Below are 23,817 nucleotides of genomic sequence, written 5' to 3' on the forward strand. Positions count from 1 at the left end.
CCCCCTGCCCAGCCCCATCCTCATTTGCCTTTACAATATCAAGCTGATACTGCAGAAGCAGTTGATTGTCAGGAGAGCCAGCTCAGGTAAATTAACTTAATGAAACAGATGACTTTGTATGTATTGAAATTGACTAGGCTCAAATACCCACTCAGCTAATGAGCTTGCGATAGGACCCTGGCAGAGGTGTCATCATCATTCTGCCACTAAAAGCCTTTCTGCAGCCCTGTATCCTATCTTCCTGTCTGAAAACCAGGCAGAAGCTTAACAGCCGCCAAGCTTCCAAAATGCAATCAGCGGCAGTTGCCTATCTAAGTTGTGATTGATGGTACACAAAAATACATGGCTACTTCATAGATATTCTAGCCTGCAACAAATTAGGGATCTAAACCTTTGTGCTAGGCAGATAGCCAGTGTATTGTGGGGGACTGCTGTGGCTCTATAATTATATCCAGCCTGATAATAATCCGTTCTACCGCTGTGAATGGCTGTACCCTGGGACTTTAATTTCACCGTCCCCTTCCAGCAGATAATGCCTGACCCTGTGTCACTTTGACTGTGAAACACATGAAAAAGACAAATGAGTTTTTCTTTGACCATGTTAAATTAACTAATGGATTCTAGATGTGAAACTGGCATAATAATAAGCCAAGGCTCTGCTGGTACTGGGTGGACATTCAGACAGTCTCTAAGGGTGTTATTAACCTCATGCATGAAAACAAAACACAAACACCAAAAAAGAATCTGGCCAGTGTGAATAAAGAGTCTGTTTAGTGTGAATAGGGATTAACCACATAGTTTATATTCCAACCAGTTATTTTAGTATTTTGAGACACAGCTATAAGAGAGTGTTGAATTACTAGAGGTGAGGAAGGATGGGAAGGAGGGCTGGCCAGAGGTTGGTTAACAGATACAAAAGTACAGCTAGATAGGAGGAATTAATCCTAGTGTTCTATAGCACTGTAGGGTGACTATAATGAACAACAGCAGCCTATTGTATATTTTCAAACAGCTAGAAGAGCAGATTTTGAATGTTCCTAACACAAAAACACAATAAATGTTTGAGGTGATGGATATGCTAATTACCCTGATTTGATCCTTACACATTGTATGCATGTATCAAAATTTCACACAGTATCCCATAAATTTGTACAATTTTTATGTGCCAATTTAAAATAATAATAAAGGAGGGAAAAAAGAAGACCACGCAGCTGGAGAACATCAGAAGCAGGATTAAAACTCAGTTCTCAATGGTTCTAAAACCATGAAGAATTTCCATAAATCCACACTGTTTCAAAGAAGAAAGAGAGAGTGAAAAAAAGAGCTGTTTTATGGTCTAAAACTAGGCACTAGCTGAAGGCAAACTAACACAGGAACAGAAAACCAAATATTGCGTGTTCTCACTTATAAGCAGGAGCTAAACACTGAGTACACATGGACACAAAGATGGAAACAATAAACACTGGGGGCTGCTTGAGGGCGGGTTGGGGGAGGGAGCACAGGTTGGAAGGCTACCTATTGGGTAGTATGCTCACGACCTGGGTGACGGGATCGTTCATATACCAAGCCTCAATGACACACAATTTACCCATGTAACAAACCTGCACATGTACCCTCAGAACCTAAAATAAAGTAGAAGAAAAAATAAAAATAACAACAACAACAACAAAAACTAGGCATTAATTGAGCGATTTTATAATCAACATTTCCCTCTTTCCTTTCAGAGTTGTATTTTGTTTTCAGAAAGTGGCTATAATTCAATATCCTTGAAGATATACTCATTTGAACTAAATGTTGTAAATGTTAAATATCTTAGAAGAGAAAATGACCAGTGTTTACATTACTTTCATTCCAACATAAAAAGGCACTATTGCTTCCAGTAATTAGTAAAGGACATTATAATCTGTACAGAGAGTAATTGTGCAAATTCCAGTCTTGTAGTTATGTAGGCACTCCCTGTTACACATGGTCTTAATTTTTAATATGTATTTTCTTTTAGCTCGCTAAAATATTACAGATTTCATATTAATGCAGCTGAAAAGATAAATGTCCTTTCCCATGTTCCCATCAGAGGTCTGTGTGTTCTGGGAGGTTAAAAAATTATAACTCAGCTGTTCCATACCGTATTAAGATTGAAATTTGGCATCCCAGATGTGAATTTGTTTCCAAAATGAAACAGAATCTGGTAAGCTTTTTTTTAAGAGAAAAAAATATTTTAGAAGCTTATTTTTAAAGTAGACTCATATTGGGTTTATGGGTGCTTTTAAGATAAAATTGTATATAGTTTTATTTAAAACTGTTTGGACTTCTGATGGGTAAAACCCCACATTTATCTAAAATTTTTACCTTTAAAAACAGGCTAATGAAAATCCAGAAGTTGCATTACCTTTCTTAATCAGTGATCAAAAATACATGCTTGCCTTTTCTTTAGGCGGTATACTTTCAAACAAGCTCTCTCTGCCCAAGAGGAATTTATTTTTGCAAAGTAATATTTTATTCTGTGTTTACCATATGTTAGACACAGATCTAGCTCTTGATGTGTAATGACTCATTTAATCCTCACAATAGCTTGAGATATATGCCATTATTATCCCCATTTTACAGATGAGGAGACTTCCCAAGGTCACATGCTAACTAGTAAGTTGGGAACAGGGATTTGAACCTGGGACAAACTGGCTCCAAAGCTCACATTCTTAACTGCTATGTGTATTGCCCCTCTGATCATAGTCATTTCCCTAATCTTACATTCACTAAACATTTAATAAGTGCCAATTAATCTATGTGGAGGGCATTATACTAGAGTTGAGTGTGGGGTTGGGGGAGGCGGTGGGGATTGGGAGGATCCAGAGTAGAGAAAAGGGGTCAATAAAGTTTTTTTAAAAAACGCAATCCCCACCACAGTTCTGCAGGTCAGATGGACATGACTCAGTGACTAAACACAAAGTAAATGCTACACTTTGCAGATTGGTCCCTCCAGTTTTGGGGAATTGTAGGACCTGTAGTGCAGGATGTTATGCCTAGGCCCAATCTACCTTGTGGAAGGGCCCTCCTGGTCAACTGGAGACATTTCCCAGGACCTTCCTAAAAACACTCAAAATCTGGTGGTGAAAGTTCTTGTGTAACATTCTGAAACTAGGCGTCCTCCATCCCTTGCTCCTGTTAGGTGTAGTGATCCCCAAGTTTCTCTTCAAAGAATCAGTATGTCAGTATGTTCAGTCCTCTTACTCTTTGATTCTCCATTTTAAAGTTTAACACCCTGGTTCTCTTCGTCCCCTTGCTTCTAGTTTCAGTAAACAACCTTTTCCACCAGTTTTAATCAGTAGTTCACATCTGTTCCCCGGTCACCTGCTCTGTCCTGACTCATCCTGGTCACCTGCTTTGACCTGAGTCACCCCTGGTCACCTGCTCTAACCTAAGTCACCATTAGTTACTTGTTCCTAACCGTCCTTCCCACCAAACCACTCACTCCACCACTCTGGTTCATACCCCTGCTCTCTTTAAAAGAGCCAATCGGAATTAGCTTAGACTGTGCAGTCCAACCCTAGCCAATAAGGGAAAGACACAGCGGTAGGGACCACCTGCATCAGGAATAAGAACCCCTTCCCCTCCCTTGTTCAAGTGGTGTGCTCTCGCCATTACTCCATTCACGAGTCACACCCTTCTATAGAAGTAAAAATTGCCTTGCTGCAAATTAAATTTATGTTTGAATGCTATTTCTTTGTGGCACCGAGGAACAAGCATTTCTAACATTCTCAACCTCCTAAGTCAACACCATTTCTGGATGTGATTTACGCCAAACACTTAAGACACTGCTGTATTTTGGATGGATCAAGCCTACTTAATCTTTAATCCTAAAATTGAAAGAAGCAACTGGGGGTCTTCGGTATAGAAAGTGGGGTCAGGCGGCCAACAAAGGGAATATGAATGTATATCCAAGTCACTCAGAAACTTTTGTGCAGGTGCAAGAAACTTATGTCAAAGTGGTCATAAGGCTGTTTAATAGGAGACAGACAAATGTTACTCCACGTTTACTGCTCGAAACCAAAGCTTTGTGTGAAACCTTGAATTTATGGGGAAGGAGAGAGGGTAGCCTGTAACCTACCTGTTGTTTTCCTGATCCCTTCCCCCCAGTCCTGAACTCCTGGAGATTGAGCCCCTTTGGGCTTTGGTGACCCCATCATTGGGGTATATTTATTTGATTGTTAATTTTGCTGTACCAGACACTCCCTTTCCCATTTTCTAACCATCTTGTAACACATGCTGACTCTTTTCCCTTCCCTTCTCTTTTCCCTAGGAAAATCAATGAATCAGTAAAGACATATCGGTACTGGAAAAGAAAAAAAAAAAAGTCCTCTGTATGTCACGGTGCTTTGTTATTTTTCTCTCAAACTCCAGTGGACATGAATAACAATCCCTCTGGATGTGGTTGCTCTGAAAGAGCCGGCCCTTAGCATTTTGTCACACTTAGCCAATTGTTAAAGTATCATTAACAGGGACCCAGACAGAGATGACAGGTGTAAACAGTTTATAATTTACAAAGTGCAGGATCAGGTTTCTCCACCCCCTCTTCCAAGAGCTCTCAAACACATCTTAACTTAGCCCTGTGTAGGCATGGCAGAAATTCTTACAGGATTGTTTGAAAATAAATCCTATCATGCAACTATTTGGTAAAGTTTTGGCCTTTTGATCTTTTACTGTTAACTCAAACTATGTAAAGCTATGAGTTAATTGCTAAGTTAACATTTCAAAATGCTCTGTACAACTAAATACACATGTGCCCTGGAACCCTCTGAATGGGCTTTCTACTCTATGTCATAGATTTCCTTCTTTGTTTTTCCTTTTTTTTTTTTTTCCACTAGTGGTGCATTGGAGATTGCAGGTTTGAAATGCCTAACAGTTGAAGAGACTCGACACTGCTGCTCTGTGCACAGATGTGGGATTTCTTACGCCTTTTTAGTCAGACCTACTTAGCTGCCTTCTGCATTTTTCAACGCTGACATGTTTCGGTAAAACTTTGACTAACTGGAATACTTGGGAGAAGGGGGTTTCTGGCTGAATGACTTCCTGGTTAAACTAAAAGTTATTTAGAAAGCCCTTTTTATTGAAAATCTTTCTAAAGTATATCAGCATACTTTACTCTTGAGTGAGGCAGCACTGTCAGAGAAAAAGTGTACAGTATGTAGCTGTTTGTTAGGACTGTGAAACAAATTTAGCAAAGCTACTAACCGCTCATCAGCCTTTCTCTTGCTGGAAAGCAGCCCCTCTCAGTATCCTGAGGCAGCTTAGGATGCCAAGCCCTGCTGCTCTCTTCAAAATTTATTTTGCTCTTTAAGCAGAGGCCTGGATCTTTACCAGGGAACAAACAAAGGTCCTGAGGCCACCAGCCCTCACCTTTCATCCCTCACACCTCCAGGCTTCACTCCCTCCAGTCAGTCTCCACTTAGGTCCACGGCTGCCCCTCCTTCACCTGTGCTGGGAATTCATTCTCTCCAGCCTCCCCAAGGCAGCCATCTCTATGCCCTTTCTCTGGTAGTTTCATTCTCTCCCAATTCACTGATACTCCCTAAATATGCCTATCTCCCTATTCCAAATGAACCTTTCTCTCCACCTTTTCTTCTCTTGAGGGCAAAGTCCTTTTCTTCATTGCTAAACACCTTGCAAGGGTAAGCACAACCTATGTTTACTTCCTAACTTCTTATTCATTCTAAAACTATCTTTTATCTTCCTTCTGTAACCTCACCAAAACTACTCTCAAAAAAGGCCATCAGCCTAGCTACTGGATCCTATGGCTTTATCTCAGCAAGTCTTATTGATTTTTCCTAAATTTAGCTAGAATTCCTTCCTTTCCCTGTCTTTGTTGCCACCATTTTGTTTTGCTGAAATTCACGTGTGCAGCATAAATCAGACCATGTCACTCACCTTCAATGCTTCCCACTGCACTTGTAACAACACAGATACTCCACATCTACATGGCTCACAGCTCTGATGCTCAGCTCTGGAGAGCTCATGCCTCCTTCTCCACCACATTCCAGCCTGTCTTTTGAGTCTCAAACATCCTAGAGCACCCTCTGCTCCTTCTCCCTAATGAAGTCCTCCCCTCACTGCTTCTGGCTGGTTTCTCCACCTTCCGGTCTTAGCTTAAATTTTACCACCTAGGACAGAGCTTCTTTGACCAAACCATCATCTATGTGGGTTCCTGACAGCCCCTCCTCACCACACCACTCTTTTCAATGCGCCCCATTCTCTCCTTTCATGCTAGTGACCATAAGCTGTAGTGGGAAATGAGCTTGTATGTTTACTGGATGGTTGATCTTTTGTCTCCACTAGGCTATGAGTTCCTTGAGTCCTTGGATCATGTCCCTTTTTCACTGGACACCCACTGCTTAGCTCAGGATCGGGCACGTTATTACTGAATGAATGAATGAACAGATGAAGACTTTATACTTTTCTGCAGAGGGCTGTCTAGAATGACTACAGAAATCTGACCAGACAAGTAACTCAAGAAAGAGTACCTGAAGAAATTCAAATTTTAGGTTTTGTAGCATTTTAAATGTCAGAAAGATGCTCACTCATCCTTTCATATACATAAATCAGGTCTCTCAGCCTGGGGGAGAAAAGCATTTAGCATAATACAAATATATATCCTTTTGCAGGAAATACACAAATATTGTGTTGGGAGTAGTGACTAGGATGGCCTGAAGGAAGGAAGGAGGGTAGCCTGGCAATGGATTGCTGCTAGCTCAGTGAGAGGAGCACGCAGCACAAAAGCCCGGAAGGAGAAGGAAGTGGAGTGATGATGGAGGGAGTTTTACTCAAATGGGGAGGCCAAAGTTAGACCAACTAATAAGGTCACTGACCTGCGGGAGAAACAGGGAAGTTGGGTAGAAAGTGAGATGAAGAACTGCAAGTCCTGCACAACACAAAGATGTGTTTGCAGCTGGTTAGGGGAAGAGGACAGAAAGGATTTGGGTGGAGATAAATAGAAACTGCAGTGATAAGCAAAATGCATGGTGGCATGAGGAGGCTGCAGTAAGCATGTATGTATGAGTAAGCAGCAGGAGTTTCTAATAAGTATGTGATCTTTGGAGTCGGAATGATTAGAATGATGAGCAAGATAATATCACAGTTACGCTAACTATCCTATCCTATCAGCTGAGGTTCAGGGGCACCCACAAAGAATCACCATTTATAATTGATGTCCTACTAATTCCACGGGGTCCTGACACACCTTGAAAAACAGGGCTAAGACTGAGCTAAGGGGGATGTTGAAAGAGGCAGCACCTTTCAACAAATGTCCAGTTATTAAATAGGTCATGTTACAACTGCAGGTGTGGAGCTTCTGCTCCAGAGACTGCTATTAGAAATGACTTTGTAAAACAGATGACACCTACTCTCTTGATTTTTCAACAATTCAGATTTTCATATACTGAGACTGCTTAAAGCAGAAGTCTTCTATGCCATTCTAAAGCAATCAGATATGCTGGTCATTTTGCATAGCCTTTTAGCTTTTAGGCATTTTTTTAAATGCTTAAAAAAATTAAATACCAATCCCCAAATAACTCAATCAACTCAATCCTATTGACTCAAAAGGAAATGGTTTCAGATAAAAGCCCACATGGCTTTTAGTTCACCCAGTTCTTTCTACCTACAAGTAACATAACAATTTCCTTTGCATAGGAAAGTTCTTAGAATCATCAGTCATGAAAACAGATGTTGGGCACAGAGGTGAAGCAGCAGCCAGCATCAGTAAATTTGCCATTATCAACTGCCCACCGCCACCCTCAACCCCATTCCCACCCCCTGTTGGAATTGGATTAGCCTTCTGGTATTATTTTAAGAGTGATTGGAATTTAATTTTAGTTAGGAAGAGCTGAGTCCATTGTTTACTTACAAACAAACAAAAGAATCCTCTCTCCAGCACTAGGATTCCTGCTTGGCTGGTTTTAAATAGATGAAGCTAACCAGATATTTACCATCAGCTTGGTGAAGAAAGAGACATTGTCCTGGGGAGCCAGAGTCATGGGAACTCAGTCCACACAGTAATGCATTGCGAACTGTGAGTGGACTATGACCAATCAAAGTCTCACTGTACATTTCACGGAGGTGGGAGCAAAACAGGAAAGAAAAAATCCCCTACGTGCCAGCATGTTGGGAAGGCATCATTGCAATAAAATTGTGAAACTAATGCTGGCAGGCAAACAACAAAAAACAACAACTGCCACAAACTGCAATATGCTTATCAGGGTCTGACCAAGAAAAAAGAACCCCAATCTTCCACAGAGGACACTGGCAACAATCCCAGGTCCTGCAACTCCTGAATAGCTCCATGTGCCGTGTTCCCTTCAGGTACTGCATTGTCCGCGGGAGATGTTCTCAGCAGTCAAGGAACAGCTGCACAATGCAAGCAGCCTCTGAATGGTCGAAAAGCTTTTTGTTCAGGCCTCGTGTGATTTCTTAAAAAAAAAAAAAAGCAAAACTGGTGTTCTTTTGTGCTGTACAAAGGCAGCACTTTGCTGACTCCAAGTTCAAGACTCATGGGCTATTAGGAGAGGAAAGATGGACATTGTATTAGCATGTGTGAAAAAAAGAATAGGAGTTCCTTTAAACCAAGTCCATAATAAGAGCAGCCTGGTATTTGGAACACCTACTTAGCTGGAAGCAGCTCCCACAGCAGTTAGAAGGTAAGTGTTTGCAACAATTACACACACATGCACACATGCATGCACCCATATAGACCCATCAACAGGGAAACAGCAGCATGTGTTCATAATAAATACATTTCTTGAGAATAGGGCAGTAAAATAAAATATAATCACAGAAAAGTTAGAACTGGGATGCGTGAACTAAGAGGGATGTGACGTTAGTTTGTAGAGAAGCTGTTCTTCCAGAGAAGTTAAATGACTTACTCAAAGACATATGGATACTTCATCAAATCAAGTTCTTAACACCACTTAGGAAGGATGTCCTGGTGCTTCCTGCTCTGCACGTGAAGCAGTGTTGGTTAAGGGGTGAGGGGTCTGTGGAGACCAGGTCAGGGATTCTAGCATCAGTCTAATCTGAACTTGAACCCCTAGGATATATCAGTGCTGAGGGTTCAAGTCCAGTGTTTCCAGTTGCATGACCTAGAGAGAAATTCCTTTATTCTTCAGAATTTCAACTGATTCAACCCCAAAATGGGGATAAAGTAACTTGTGCCTTTAGAGTTGCCACAAACTTTAAGTGAACAAAGAGTCAACGTTAAATAAATGTTGGTGACTACGCTTATTGCCATGAGGAGTAGCCATAAAGGTGGTATTTTCATCTTCTCAGAAATTTCAATACATTTAGAAAAAAAGAGAGAAAAGAAACAGGAAATACACAGAGAATAACCATATAGGTATACAAGTAAGCATACGGGGAAAATACAGAGAATTAACGTAGACAACAGGGAACAGGCCAGGTGCGGTGGCTCATGCCTATAATCCCAGTACTTTGGGAGGCCGAGGCGGGTGGATCACGAGGTCAGGAGATCGAGATCATCTTGGCCAATATGGTGAAACTCCGTCTTTACTAAAATACAAAAAATTAGGCGGGCATGGTGGCGTGTGCCTGTAATCTCAGCTACTTGGGAGGCTGAGGCAGGGGAATCGCTTGAACCCAGGAGGCGCAGGTTGCCGTGAGCCGAGATCACACCACTGCACTCCAGCCTGGCTACGTACTCCATCTCAAAAACAAAACAAAACAAAAACAAAACAACAAAAACTTGGACCAAATACTTTACACATGAATATTATGCCTCTTATCCATTTGTATGGGCTCATTGGTTTCAGGGTTTTTTTGCAATGATAGGTATTTGTTGATCCTTTAAAAGCATTTTGTCTTCCTCAAAACAATTTATTGCTGAATATTTAATTTCTTTTTTTTTTTTTTTATGAGCAGTGGGTGTCCTCAACTTGGACTGCCAAGACGCAACACTACTTTCTGTCCTGAGATGTCAAACTCACACATGGAGCCACCTCAGTGTGTTGGGATAATGCATTATTTTCAGGTCCATGTTTTCCAAGGTATTTCTAGCACTATTATTTTACATGTGTCCTGAAGATAGTTCTGTTCAGAGGAACAGAATTTCAATCAGATGTGTTTTTCCCTTCAACAAGTTTGTGATTTTTTTTATCTGTTCTTAAACTCATTATATATCTGTTAGAATGTACTTCTTAGTAGCTACTCTTCGTGTACTTATATTAAATATACAAATAATACATGACAACCTTTTCGTGATAAAATAAATAAATGAAATAAACATTTTAGACAAAACTAAAGTCCTGCTTGCCCATCACCTTGTCACCATCACCATCATCATCTTGGACCTTTCACCCTACAATATCCCTGGCCTATTCCACAACAGGGGCACCCTGTTACCATGCTGTTTCCTATGTATTTTCTAGAGTTTTCTTTTCCTTCTTTGCCTTTGTTTGTTTGTTAAACCAATATCCTTTTTTGTTAATAAATTCTTGGAGTTGGCATATTTTTCATTGGAAATAATTCATAGCAACTAAGAAAGTATTTTCAACTGTGTGTTTGCAATCAAGCAAATTTTTCTCCATTATATATAAGATAATTTTAGGCATCTACACCCTATTCTTATCTACCACAACCCAGTGTCCCCACAATGGCAATGCTAGAGTTGAAGCCTAGATAGTATTTATTTCTTTGGCCCTAGACAACTTTTCTCAACAGGCTTTTAGCTGTGACGATCTGGGTGAGCTTTAGACAGTGGTCCTGCTTCCTAAAGTTGGAGGCAATCCGGGGTTGATTCTGTAATTTTTGTTTTTGTAGCTTTCCCTTCTGAAGTATATATCACATATTCCGAATTCTAAGGTTGTTAAAGATCTATAGACTATTGAGTAGGCACGTAATGTGACACGCCGTGAAAGCATTTTCCCTGTTTTGCAATCTGAGAACAAAACACATCATTGATAGTCATGACTTGTAAGAATCCTCTTGCCCCTGCAGCTGTACTGGGCAGCGTGCAGAGCTTCCATCCTGCTTCTTAGGTTGTACTCCTGAGAAATGGCTCCCTAGATTCTAGTATGGTTAACTTGTCCTTAGTGCAATACATTTTGATAATTCTGTACTTGCGTGTGTGTGTTTAGCCTTTCTTTAATTTTACCCCTATAATCCCCCTCAAATCACACTAAAATATATATAATAACTGATGGATTTCCTTCAACAACTTGATCTTCACCACTAGAGTGGTTAACACCATTTCCACCAGTGGTGGAAACTAGTTTTCAGGGTCTTTGCAGTTCGGGTACTTTACATTTAATTATTATTTTACTTCTGGCCTGAACTTTTTGTTAACCTCTTGGTTTTTATATAAAATTTTAATTATTTAAGTCATGAGTCATGCCAGTTTGTCTTCCCAGTGTATCTTCAATTCACAGGAGATATAGAATGCACGATATTGCTTCTGTCTGGTTAAAGGAAATTTTTAGTTTATTGAGTAAGCGTTCTTGGGAATTTTCTCATCTCACTGTTTTCTGTTAGTTTTCCTTTCATTGCAAGTTCTTTTTTTCTTATTTTCTTGTGCTAAACTGCATGCTTTTTACAAAACCCCTTTTCTTCCACTGTTGGTTATATAAACGATTGCTCTTTACATGCTCAGTCTGACACTTTTTCCAAAAAATGTGATAGGATTCAAATACTCATTATTTTCAAGGCATGTAGTTACTGTAGCAGTAAAACAGTATATTTTAAATTAGGAAAAGTATGCATTATTATGCCTTTGATTCACAATCATCACTTCAAATACCACTTTAAAAGTAGGTGAGTAAAACTTACGGTAACTAGGCTCTGCCGTCAGTACAAACTTATGCTTGCACAGCATGGAGGCTGTTTTCTGTCCCCTGCCTGTAGATTGCTTCCACCATTTGGAGGTCTCTATACCTGGATAAACTCCTGCTTTAGGTGTTCACAAAAGATTCCTTGATTTCTGGCTATAGCTTCAGTTTCTGGCTGTTCCTCCTGGGAAGGCCTGTCCCTTTCATACTGTGAAATCTAGAAGGCATGAATCCCTCCATCATTCCCACAAGTCACTTTAATCTCTGCTAGAAACATCATATGGCAAGATAGGGGCTGGGGACAGAGTTTGGCCCCATGTGTCCCTGTTTGCTTGTAATCAAGCATCCCTCATATTTCCTATAGACTGCTGTTGTGTATACGCATGTTAAATATCTCATTTCAAGAGTGAGTGAGAGAGGGAAAAAACTTGGCCCAAACTATCTTTTTTCACTCCAGTGTCTTCCTTGGCAGTTTATTCTCATCTGACTGGCACCAATACCTGCCAACAACTTCTACTTCGGATCAGCATCTTTTGGCACTTAAGATGATAGTATATTTCTACATGGCTGAACGCAGACAGGAAAAGTCTTGTGTAAATAATAATTTCCATTAGCAACACTGAACTGATGTCAAAGTTCTCGATCCATCTCAAGACAACAGAATTCACAATCATGATAATATTAAGATGACAACATAAGTGACTTACAGGGGATATTATTCTGCCCCACTTGATACTATTTGGAAGAAACTACAGGAGTCAAATCTACATCATGTCTTTTTCAGGCTGCAAATGCTTGATAACATTCATGTGGATCAGCGGTGATGGGTGTGGGTATAGACGGTGAACACAGCAGTTGAACCACATGCTAGCCTAGCTACACAGAATGCTAACGGGTGATGATCAATGTGTCCAGTGCATTCTATATTCAAAATATGGCAGATTCAAATGAACACCACACATCTTTATCTCAACCTACTGTGTCAATTTTCAGAAACCCTAGAGGTAAGAGGGGTAAGAATCACCAAAATTCTTATTTGCTTTTTTCATGTTTACCAACATTCAATAACACTTGAAAGCAATGTTCTGAAAGGAAGCAACCACATACTAACATGACATAATAAAGTGTTAAACACTGTGCATGTTCCTATACTAAGAGGTCACCCACACAAGTTCATTCTGTTAGTACTAAGTTTGCATTATTGTAATTACAAGTTCAAACACTAATTAATAGTTAGAGCAGACCAGGTGCAGTGGCTCACGCCTGTAATTCCAGCACTTTGGGAGGCCGAGGCGGGCTGATCACCTGAGGTCAGGAGATCCAGACCAGCCTGGCCAACATGGCGAAACCCCATCTTTACTAAAGATACAAAAATTAGCTGGGCATTGTGTGCCTGTAATCCCAGCTACGCAGGAGGCTGAGGCAGGAGAATCACTGGAACCTGGGAGGTGGAGGTTGCAGCGAGCTGAGATCACGCCACTGCACTCCGGCCTGAGCGACAGAGTGGGACTCCATCTCAAAACAAATAAACAAACAAACAAACAAACAGCGACTCGGTAACATTTTACCCATGAATGGGTATCCAGGGCAGAAAAAGAACGTAAGTTCTTTAAGATACTTTATTTATCCAGTAATGAAGTCTCATGTGCAGAAGCACATGTCATATCTTGGCAAATGCATTGGTAGTGCCCATTCATTTTCTTCTCGTTATCTGAGGACTCTGTCCCTGCTGCTGGGACAGTAGCCTGGGGAGCCATCAGGCATTGAGTCTCTTTGTATGCCCTCTTCATATGAGATACAGAAATTGGTGTAGACTTTTTTTTAAGACTTCGCACAGGAAATATCAGATAATTATTTCTTACATCCTTTATAGCTGTTACCTGCTAACCAAATCATGTGTTGGACTGGGAATTGTGCGCCAAAGTCTGCTACCATAACTGATCAATATTCTGGTGTTTATATAAGTCAGAATTCTGGACACCTCTTTGAAAAATCAAGTATCTTTTAAAGGACATTTAGCGTTACCTTTTTTCCTCTTCATTGCTCTATTGCACTTTATTTCGTCGCATGAGATCCCTCCCCAACTTTTTACAGGCATCTATCATTTTTAATAGCCTTTTTTAAAGGACCCTCACTGTCCCTTTATCTTTCATTAACAGGGTCCAGAGAATGTTTGTTTTCTTCCCTCTCATTTACTTTAGACTGCAGAGAATTTAAAAGCAACATGGGCCATCTACTGCATCAAAGAAATAAAAAAAAATTTAGAAACCCAAAAAAGTCAAATATCACACTCTGCTAGGATTCTAAGAGAATCTGGATTTCTTTGACAGTGGAGTTTGACCATTTGCAGAAAGTAGAGCAGTGGAAAACCTGTGAGGGTTACCATCATCTTAAACCCTGACACAAGCTGGTTTCTGCATCACACTTAGAGAAACAGTAAGTGCCTGGGCTGAATGGCACAATGCATAAGGAAGTGAGGGCAGCAGCTCTCTTCTGTTCAGGACTATTCTGTTTGCTTCACTTCTCCAGCCTGGCAATCACCTCCTTTAATTCCAGAGGCTGCTACTTCAGTAGCACTTGAACCCTTTCTCTGATTTTTTTTTTTTTTGTCATTTTGAAGATAGCATCATTATTTTCCATTTGCAACACTGAGATTCTGTAAATGTAGGTATATTTGAATACTCACAGAGCCCAAATAGCATATCATAAAGTTGAAGAATTTTTTTTCTTCTAAGCTCATAAAATAGTAGCTTTCTCTTTCAAGACGATGTCAATTTTATCTTTCAACTACTATGGGAGGGATGATTGGTTTTTCTGTGTTATGACTATAACTGGATTCCTTGAGGAGATAGAAGTGCTACCTTTCTATTTCACAACTAACTAAATTTTACTTAATGTTTTTGAAAAATTCTTACAAGGCACTTGGGTCCTGTAAAACCTCCTCCCCTGCTCCCTCCTACCTGGCCTGTGAGCAAAGTGACCCAGTTCAGAAAAGGTTCTCTCCCACTTCAAACTCCACTATGCTCATGTTTTCACATTTTTCTATGTTCATGTTCACTGCAGATGTGTATTAAACTTCCATTTTTCTCTTGTTTAGTTTATACTGAAAATACTTTTTTCTTCTTAGAATAATTCTCACTACTCTGGAAACACAGAAGTACTAATATAAAAACAATGCTTATCTCCAACATCTAGACCTGTTATCTTTTAAAATAAAGCCAAGAATTTCATCTTTTAATTGACAGAGTGGTCAAGACTGATTAATACATGATGACTGTTTAATCTTCTCCAAAGGTTTACAATCCAACTAGCTGCATGACCCTTCAGGGCTGTTTTAACACAGATTAGGTAGCAGAAATACCACTTCCACATGCTGACACAAGTTTGTGCTGGCAGAAGAAAAAGAAAAGTAAATGGGACAATATGATAAGGCAAGCAGATGTGTTTTGATAATGTGGTCAAGCCTCAATGCTCCTGACCAAGTCTCCAATGTGGTTAAATTGATGCCAAAACTAGCACGTTTTACTTTTACGGTAGACTTTGCAGGCTGTCTCTTCTCTACTTCTCTATTAAGTTCTTTAGTCTTCTGAACTGCTGTTAAAATACATTTGCAAGGTCTTTGCTTATATGACAGTAAATGTTCTCTGTGACATTACTAATGCAGATTAAATGCATCCTAGTAGAAATAGGAAAAAAGAATTATCTTTGGCCTCTAATGAAATAACCTGGGTACTCGAATTTGAAGGCTCTCCTTCCAACCACTTCCACTATGGGTGGTCCTTCCTTGTCAAAGTTAGTTTCTATGATCACTGAGAAATTTCCTTTCTGATCCTCTTTCCTAAGGCTGGTGGATACAGCACTGCTCGCATGCAGGGTCCACGGCATGTGTGCGGTTTACAGAGGTCTCCTGTCTGCCACACAGGACTGAGGTTTTTTGTTTGTTTGTTTTTTGTTTTTGTTTTGGAGACACGGTCTCATTCTGTCACCTAGACTAGAGTGTAGTAGCATGATCATGGTTCACTGCAGCCTCGACATTCTGGGTTCAAGCAATCCTCCCACCTCAGCCTCCCGAGTAGCTGAGATGACAGGCATGTGCCACCATGCCCAGCGAAATTTTTGATTTTTTTTTTTTTTTTTTAAAGAGATGGTGGTCTCATTATGTTGCCCAGGCTGGTCTCAAGCTCCTGTGATCCTCCTGCCTCAGCCTCCTAAAGTGCTGGGATTTTACAGGCATGAGCCATTGTGCCTGGCCAACTGAGATCATTGTATCAAAAAGTTGCAAGAACAAGAACAGATTTGTGATTACTGTGATATCACCATTTCTAGTCAATGTTTCTCTAACCTGGTACTTATTGCCTTTAGACTTTGGCATAAAAGATGAAGTGGCAGCCTCACCCTCCACTGATAGAGGCAAGTATGCCAGGGGGAAAGCAGTGTATTTACATACCACTGTTAAATATAGTGAACCCTAAGTTTCTCTTCAAAGAATCAGTATGTCAGTATGTTCAGCTCTCTTATTCTTTGATTCTCCATTTTAAAGTTTAACTTCTTGGTTCTCTTCACCTTCTTGCTTGTAGTTTCAGTAAACAACTTTCCTGCCAGTCCTAATCAGTAGCTCACATCTGTTTCCCGATCACCTGCTCTGTCCTGACTCGTCCCGGACACCAGCATTGACCTGAGTCACCTCTGGTCACCTGCTCCGTCCTGACTCATCCTAGTCACCTGCTCTGACCTAAGTCACCTTTAGTTACCTGTTCCTAACTGTCCTTCCTGTCAAACTACTCACCCCACCGCTCTGGCTCATACCCCAATAGCCAGTCGGGTTTAGCTTAGATTGTGCGGTCTGGCTCCAGCCAATGGAGACAGGACACAGTAGCAGGGACAAGCTGCGTAAGGGATTAAAAATTGCTTCCCTCGGCCAAGCACCGTGGCTCATGCCTGTAATCCCAGCATTTTGGGAGGCTGAGCTAGGTGGATCACCTGAGGTCAGGAGTTCAAGACCAGCCTGGCCAACATGGTAAAACCCCGTCTCTACTAAAAATATAAAAATTAGCCAGGCGTGGTGGCAGGCACCTGTAATCCCAGCTACTTGGGAGGCTGAGTCAAAAGAATTGCTTGAACCTGGGAGGTGGAGGTTGTAGTGAGCCAAGATTGTGCCATTGCATTCCAATCTGGGGGACAAGAGCGAAATTTCATCTTAAAATTGCTTCCCTCCTTTGTTTAGGTGTGCTCTCACCATCATTCCATCTGCTAGGAGCACCCTTTCTGCAGAAAGTAAAAATTGCCTTACTGAGAAAATTAAATTTATGTTTGAGTGCTATTTGTGGCACCAGGGAACAAGCATTTGACATTTCTAACACCACCTAGTGGGCTTGGCTGCTATGGAAAAATGGCAACTCCAAATGGGAAAGTGGAGACAAGAACTGATCTAGTCTTTGGATGAAGACTTGGAGATGCCATTCAAAAGAGGTGCTCTGAAGACAGGCATCTCTTTATCCTGCCATCTTCGTGGCCCTATATAGTTCTGCCATTCATCATAACTCTGCAGGGTTAATGGCGTAAGTCCTCATTTGCCTTTTAAAGTCAAGGGACACAGTAGAGCTATCTTAGGAGGCTAAGATAGTTCTTAAAGGGCTATTAAGCATTTTGGAAACAAGATGCTTCAATAAAACAATAAATTATTTCAATAATAAGTATGTGTTGGAAACCAAGGGCAGAATCTTTGTTTACCAGAGTCAAAGCTCTAAAACCTAGTGATAACCATAATCCCAAAGGCCACTGAGATTAGGATCACTCTTCATATTATCAGGCTTTCTTATCTCAGCTCCATTTGCCCACATGGCCTTGGGGCTCTTACGGAAGTACTGGCTTCCTATGACACAGAGTCACAAGCACAGAGTCACAGGCTTAAGGTCCATGTTATGACTTCCCTGAGACACTCTGATTGCTTTATAACCTGAAAGATAAACTACTAACAGACATCTGTACATGATTTCAATGAGTTAGCTCATTAGCTAAAAAGTCTGTTCCTCCTTTTCCTATGATAACCCTACTACTGCACCCCATACTCTATGTTTCCTCACATCTTGTGTCCATGTATTCCTTCAACCAATGCTTCTCAAATATGAATGTGTGTGCCAATCACCTGAAGATCTTGTTAAAATGCAGATTCATATTCAGGCACTCTGGCATCAGGCCTGAGCATCTACATTTCTAATAAGCTTTTGGGTGATGCTCATGCTGCTGGTTCAGGAGCAAGGCTTTAGATTACTTGTCAAGCTGACCATAGGGATATAACTGGGTAATTACTGGGAGCTCTTTTGTGCAACCAGCAGACCACTGCCTGGAAAGCCCCCACACTCATTACAGATCCTGATCTTAACTCCACTCCAATGAACGTGACAGCACAAGGGAGAATTACAGTGCTTCCAAAACTCAGAGCCTGCAAACTATACTGAGCCCACCCATTTTCCCTGATTCCGTCTCCTCTCACTTTAACCATTCCCACCTCTTTTTATTGCTCATTATCGCTAGTCTGAGTAAACACAAGCTTCAGCCTGATAAGCAATCAACTGACTTTTCCATAAATATAGATTCTCATGGAAAAACAAAAAGGAAAGGGAACAAAATAGAAAGGTGTTATATATTGAATTTATTTTAGGTTCCAATCCTTTTTTTTTTCCTTAGGCTGATTGCCTGATTTCCATTAAGTCATTCTGTTTGCTGTTTGCCTTTGAGTCAGTTTTTCCTGGTGCTCCAAAAGGACTTTAAAATTTTTTTTAAAAATCTATTAGCCTTAAAAGAATTTATCTTTTTTATTCTAGTGGCATTAAATAAATGCTGGCTACTACTGTGGGCATGCGTACAAGTGTCCTGAAGAGGTAGAGCTTTGATGTTGCTGAAAAATCTCATATTCAATTTTATGGAAATCTTTGCTTTGATCCTTCCAAGTCATCTTTATTGAATTCCTAGCCAAAGCATGCATTAAACCCTCTGAGTGTATTCATCCTACATTTGTATGTTTATTTTTCAAGATTCAAACATAGAAAATTAACTCCTAAGAATTTGAAATGCCAGCAAATTTCAGACATGTATTGCAGAAAATAAGTGGTCCTGACACATTATTAAGGTGAAAAAGGGCAATATTTTAAAAGCATTCATCATTTTTCCCTCATTTTTTAACTATTTCATTAATATTCTCTAAGTAATGTACTGATTAAGAAGAGGTCTTTGTTTTATCTATTAAGAAAGCTTTTGCAACAGAAGCTTTTATTTCATAACAGTATTACTAACAAGCAAGCATTAAGACTAGCTAATAATGTCTTTGGATCTAAACCAGGGGATAAAATTCAATGATGTAAACTGCTATGTATCTGATACTTAAAAAAAACCAGGCCGGGCGCGGTGGCTCAAGCCTGTAATCCCAGCACTTTGGGAGGCCGAGACGGGCGGATCACGAGGTCAGGAGTTCGAGACCATCCTGGCTAACACAGTGAAACCCCGTCTCTACTAAAAAAAACACAAAAAAACTAGCAGGGCGAGGTGGCGGGCGCCTGTAGTCCCAGCTACTCGGGAGAATGGCGTGAACCCGGGAGGCGGAGCTTGCAGTGAGCTGAGATCCGGCCACTGCACTCCAGCCTGGGCGACAGAGCGAGACTCCGTCTCAAAAAAAAAAAAAAAAAAAAAAACCAACCAACCAACCAACCAAACAAACAGCCAAATGGTCCCGACTCAACACCCGTGAATATAAAATGTTCTGCAAATAAGGAACATGATCAGCACTATTAATTAAGGTATATCATACTCAGATCCTTGCAATATGTAAGCTACACTTTGAGAGAAGCTAAAGTGCTTTTAGGGGCTACAAATTAATGCCATCTCCAAAAGTGCTAAACCTTATCCCCAGCCTCACGTTTGTACTGGGGACTCTGACCTCCTGGCTACCATGGTTATTTTGAAGACCACCTACCCTATCACTTACATTTACATCTGCAAACAGGGATGTCTGGCAGCCCTGAAACTTAATTTCCCAGTTTGGGGTTGACCACTCTTGAATTGGCTCCAAACCTCTATGGTATCAATACAGCTGGACACTACAGGCCAGTTACAATGCCTTCGTCTTCCTTGATGGCTTTCTTTTCTTGACTTGAGATTTGATTTATGGACCTTAGTTCTTGCTTCCAGAGAAGACTATCACATTCTCGATACTGTACATTTAGATGCCATGCCCCAGGTGGCTGAACAGTAGTTCTCCAGACTCATGGTGCATTTCTGTGAACATCACATTTCTTGTCACACTGGAGCAGAAAACTTGCTTTGGAGTGGTATATGGAGTGAAGTTCCAAGGTCCTGCTTGGGTTCTGGAAGGTGATTATGGGCTGCGAATACATCTCAGGGTTTCTAGGAGTCAGGAATTATAAAACAGGCTTCTTGGTACTTGTGTTACTTTCAAGGCTTTTCTCAACTTATAGTGTATAAATATAATGCTACATACCACGGAAAAGTTAGTGTTGTGCTTAAATAATACATTTTCCATTGACATAGCTTCTTCAGCTGAAGAGTTTTAAGATATGTTTCCAAAAATCCCCTTTCCAATGGGAAAATTGAGGCCAAAGAACAACTGCCCACAGATTAGACCAAGTCAACAGAAGAGATAAGAAAACAACCTTATTCTCTCTGCCTGGATGGCTTCAATTCACCTTAAAACAGTATTGCTTTGCACAATTCTGTTCTGCAAAAGGGTTTTATCCAATGGCGTTATCCAATGTCATTTTAAATGCTATGCTTAAATGAATGCTGCCTTGGAAACTAAAATAATAATAGGACAGGCCTGGCCTTCTCTGTATGCAATTTCTACTTCTAGAAAGAAGTATACAATAAGTAAAGCATGATCTTGTAGATAGAGTACTCTAAACCACTGATTTAAAGGTTCTCAGTGCTAGCTGATGGAAAGACCAAATAAGCACATTTCAGGCTCTCTGATGAATCAACGAAAAATAAAAATAAAAATCATTATAAGCAAACAACAAAATGGACCTGATAAATCATCTCTTAAAAACTAGATGGAAAAAACATCACACGCTAAATTCCTTTAATATTGCCAGGGACCTACTAAAAGCATACTTTACAAGTCTTTATTAGCCTCTACATTTGAGAGTCTGAATCTAGAAATAGAAATTTCTCTTGGAGTCAGAGAGGTGAGCATTCATAATGGAATAAGTTCCCCCATTCCAAACCCTCCCATAGCATATTGAGAGCTCAGCACTAGAACAGAAGCACTGAAGCCTGAAGAGGAGAGATTAGAAGCAGGAGGATCTTGAGCATGCTTATCTCCTAGAGAAGACCAGACTACCATGAAGCCCTCATGGATTAGGAAGGCGAAACAAGAATGGGGAGTTGGTATGGAGGTAACTCAAGCTGAAACCCCAAGGACCCACGGTTGTCTGTCCTCTGACTGCAGGTTATAGAGGTTAATTTTCTTTTCATCTCCACCAACATTGCCCAGAGAAACAAAATATAAACAGAGGTAGACACAGGAGACATGAAATAAGAATAATTTTATTTATAATAAGTGGGAAATTACCCTCTTCTCTTCTAACAAGGTGTACATATCCAATTACTGTTAACAGAATATGCCATATCAGTACTTTTCTGGTGACAACAGGAATGCAGTACACTCTTTATACAAAATTCACAAGGGAGTTTTCCCCTCCAAATCATTCATACTATGTACAAATTATAACACTTTTCAGAGTATTTAGTAGTATACAAACAATAATCAGAATGCACAAACAATACTCATGCACTTTCACAAACACCTCTTTGCAAAGTGCTACCTGTACGATTTGGTCACAGCACACATTACATTCAATTAGCTGTGACCCAGAAATACTGGTTGCATTGCTCCTGGACTTTCTAAATGGTCATCCAAATGATCATGTTTGAGTCAGTGATGGATCCTAAACTTGTACAAGCAGAAAATATGAAACTGAATTGCTTTCGGGTTTCAGTGGAAAGGGACTGATGGTTAATGAGTTAATTCTTTTAGAGGCACTTTAAATCACAGTCATTGTCATGTTAAAATATAAATGTTATTCATATTCATTGATTATTTTAGGTCATTCATTTTCAAAATATTTCATCTTATGACTACTTCTAAGCCTCCTTGGTTTTTATTTTAAAAGCAAAATCAACATATCTACTGAAGGTTAGTCACAAATTTCACATTGTCAGCAACCTCGAGATTATTTTAAGAAAGGAGAGATTACCAAGAAAATGATCCTCTCTAAGGTTATCTGACACCATTTCTCCACCTTTTGGTTCTGGACATTGAAACCATGTCTGTGAAATAATACTCCAAAAGTGCTAATGTTAACAATAGCTAATGATACAGGAATCCCATGGTAGGCTCTGAGGACTGGAAACTTTGCCTTTAACTGGATTTACTGAACAAATGAGAGGGCAAAAGAGATGATTTTCCCAGAAATGTTGATCTATTCTTCTTTAATTATCATTTTTTGAAGGATCTGTCAGCATGTGCCCAGTGGACATCTCTGCACCCTGTAGCCTGGGGACCTTCCACAGCACCCAGGTGCTCTGCAGTAATAACAGTAATAACAGTGCCTTAGGTTTACCTGGGCTTCAGGCTTTGTAAAAACAGGACATCATTTGATCTGCACCAAAACTCTGAGAGAAAAGCTTGGTTTTCTAATAATCTTACACATAAGGAACATTATTTTCAGGATGATTAATTAAATTAGAGGCTCCTAATATTGATTGATCATCACAATCACCTGATGGGCATTGACTCATAGATGCCCAAAGTTCAACCCTGGAGATCAGGTTTGTTTTGGGCAACCCAGTCCCTCAAGCAGCCTCATGCCTAAAATTCTCACTCTAAACTATAGGAATCTAACATTGTCAAAAGAGGTCATAGATCAATACCAGTTTCAAACGTTGGCATCCGTTAGCACATTCAACAACTAACACTGCACAAAAGGATCATTAGGGAATAGTCTCTGTTCTTGGGGGCCTCAAAGATGAGTGGCTTTATGGAATTCATAAAGCATCACTTAGATGAGGTACAAGTACAGGTCATGAGCAAATAGAACATGGGTGAAATAATCTGAAGGGAAAAAGTAGAGGAAGCAAGTGACATGCAGGAGCTTTGAGAGTAGGGGAGGTGTCAAAATGGATAACGTAAGCAACAAAAGTCAAATATGCCCATGTTACAATTAAAGTGTAGAATCAACCCTGCATGATAGAAAGTCTGGAGCACACGCACACACACATACACACACACACACATACACTCTCTCTCTCTCTTTGCAGCTCATCCTCTATCAGCAGAAGATTTACCTTTACAAAGCAGAAGATTTGGGGGGAAACATAAAAATAGGAAACACTTACCTAGTGCTTATGAAGTAACGGGCACTCAAGGGAATGTATACATATGGACTAATTTAATCCTCACAGCAACACTATGAGGCAGATGCTATTAATATTCCATTTTACAGAGGAGGAAACTGAGGCCCAAGGAGCTAGAGAGTGGTGGATTTGAACCCAGGTGCTGGCTTCTCTGCAAGTCATCAGTGACATGCAGTCTCTTCACCCATGCACATCTTTTCCTTCCCACCCACCACTAAGTTTTGACCTGATTGTTAAGTTCAGATATAATAGGTATCTCAGAGGTTGTAATCACAAGAAGCTTTCTCTTTCAGCTTCCTGTCTGCAATTAAACGCAGATGTGCTACAACAACATCAATAATCCCACTAAAGAATTAGTGTGTCTGGACTGACAACGTAACGTATCAGGAGCCATCAACTTTCTGACAGCTATCGTAGGACTTTCAAACATATCTGCCAGATGTTTGTCACAAGGATTCTCCTGAGAGCAAGTCACAGGATTTTGTCTGTAAATTCTGACTGCAGTTTTCTACATTAACCTGAAGAAATGGTGACAAAGGAAAATACAGGCATGCCAATCACTACCCACCAA

General features: G+C 40.3%; 1 protein-coding gene across 4 annotated transcripts in view; it reads right to left on the bottom strand.

Annotated features, from left to right (window-relative positions):
• SEMA6A (semaphorin 6A) overlaps positions 1-23,817 on the bottom strand; it is a 133,548-nt gene that overhangs the window by 86,716 nt on the left and 23,015 nt on the right. The window contains exon 1 of one of the 4 annotated variants that reach the window (XM_009208928.4): positions 7,892-9,506. The exons of the other annotated variants lie outside the window; for them this stretch is intronic. The gene's annotated coding sequence lies outside the window, so the exon portion shown is untranslated. Of the gene's footprint in view, positions 1-7,891; positions 9,507-23,817 lie in introns of those variants that run through there. 4 annotated transcript variants of the gene reach the window in all.

This window comes from Papio anubis, chromosome 5, assembly GCF_008728515.1.
Source record: "Papio anubis isolate 15944 chromosome 5, Panubis1.0, whole genome shotgun sequence".
NCBI classification, from domain to species: domain Eukaryota; kingdom Metazoa; phylum Chordata; class Mammalia; order Primates; family Cercopithecidae; genus Papio; species Papio anubis.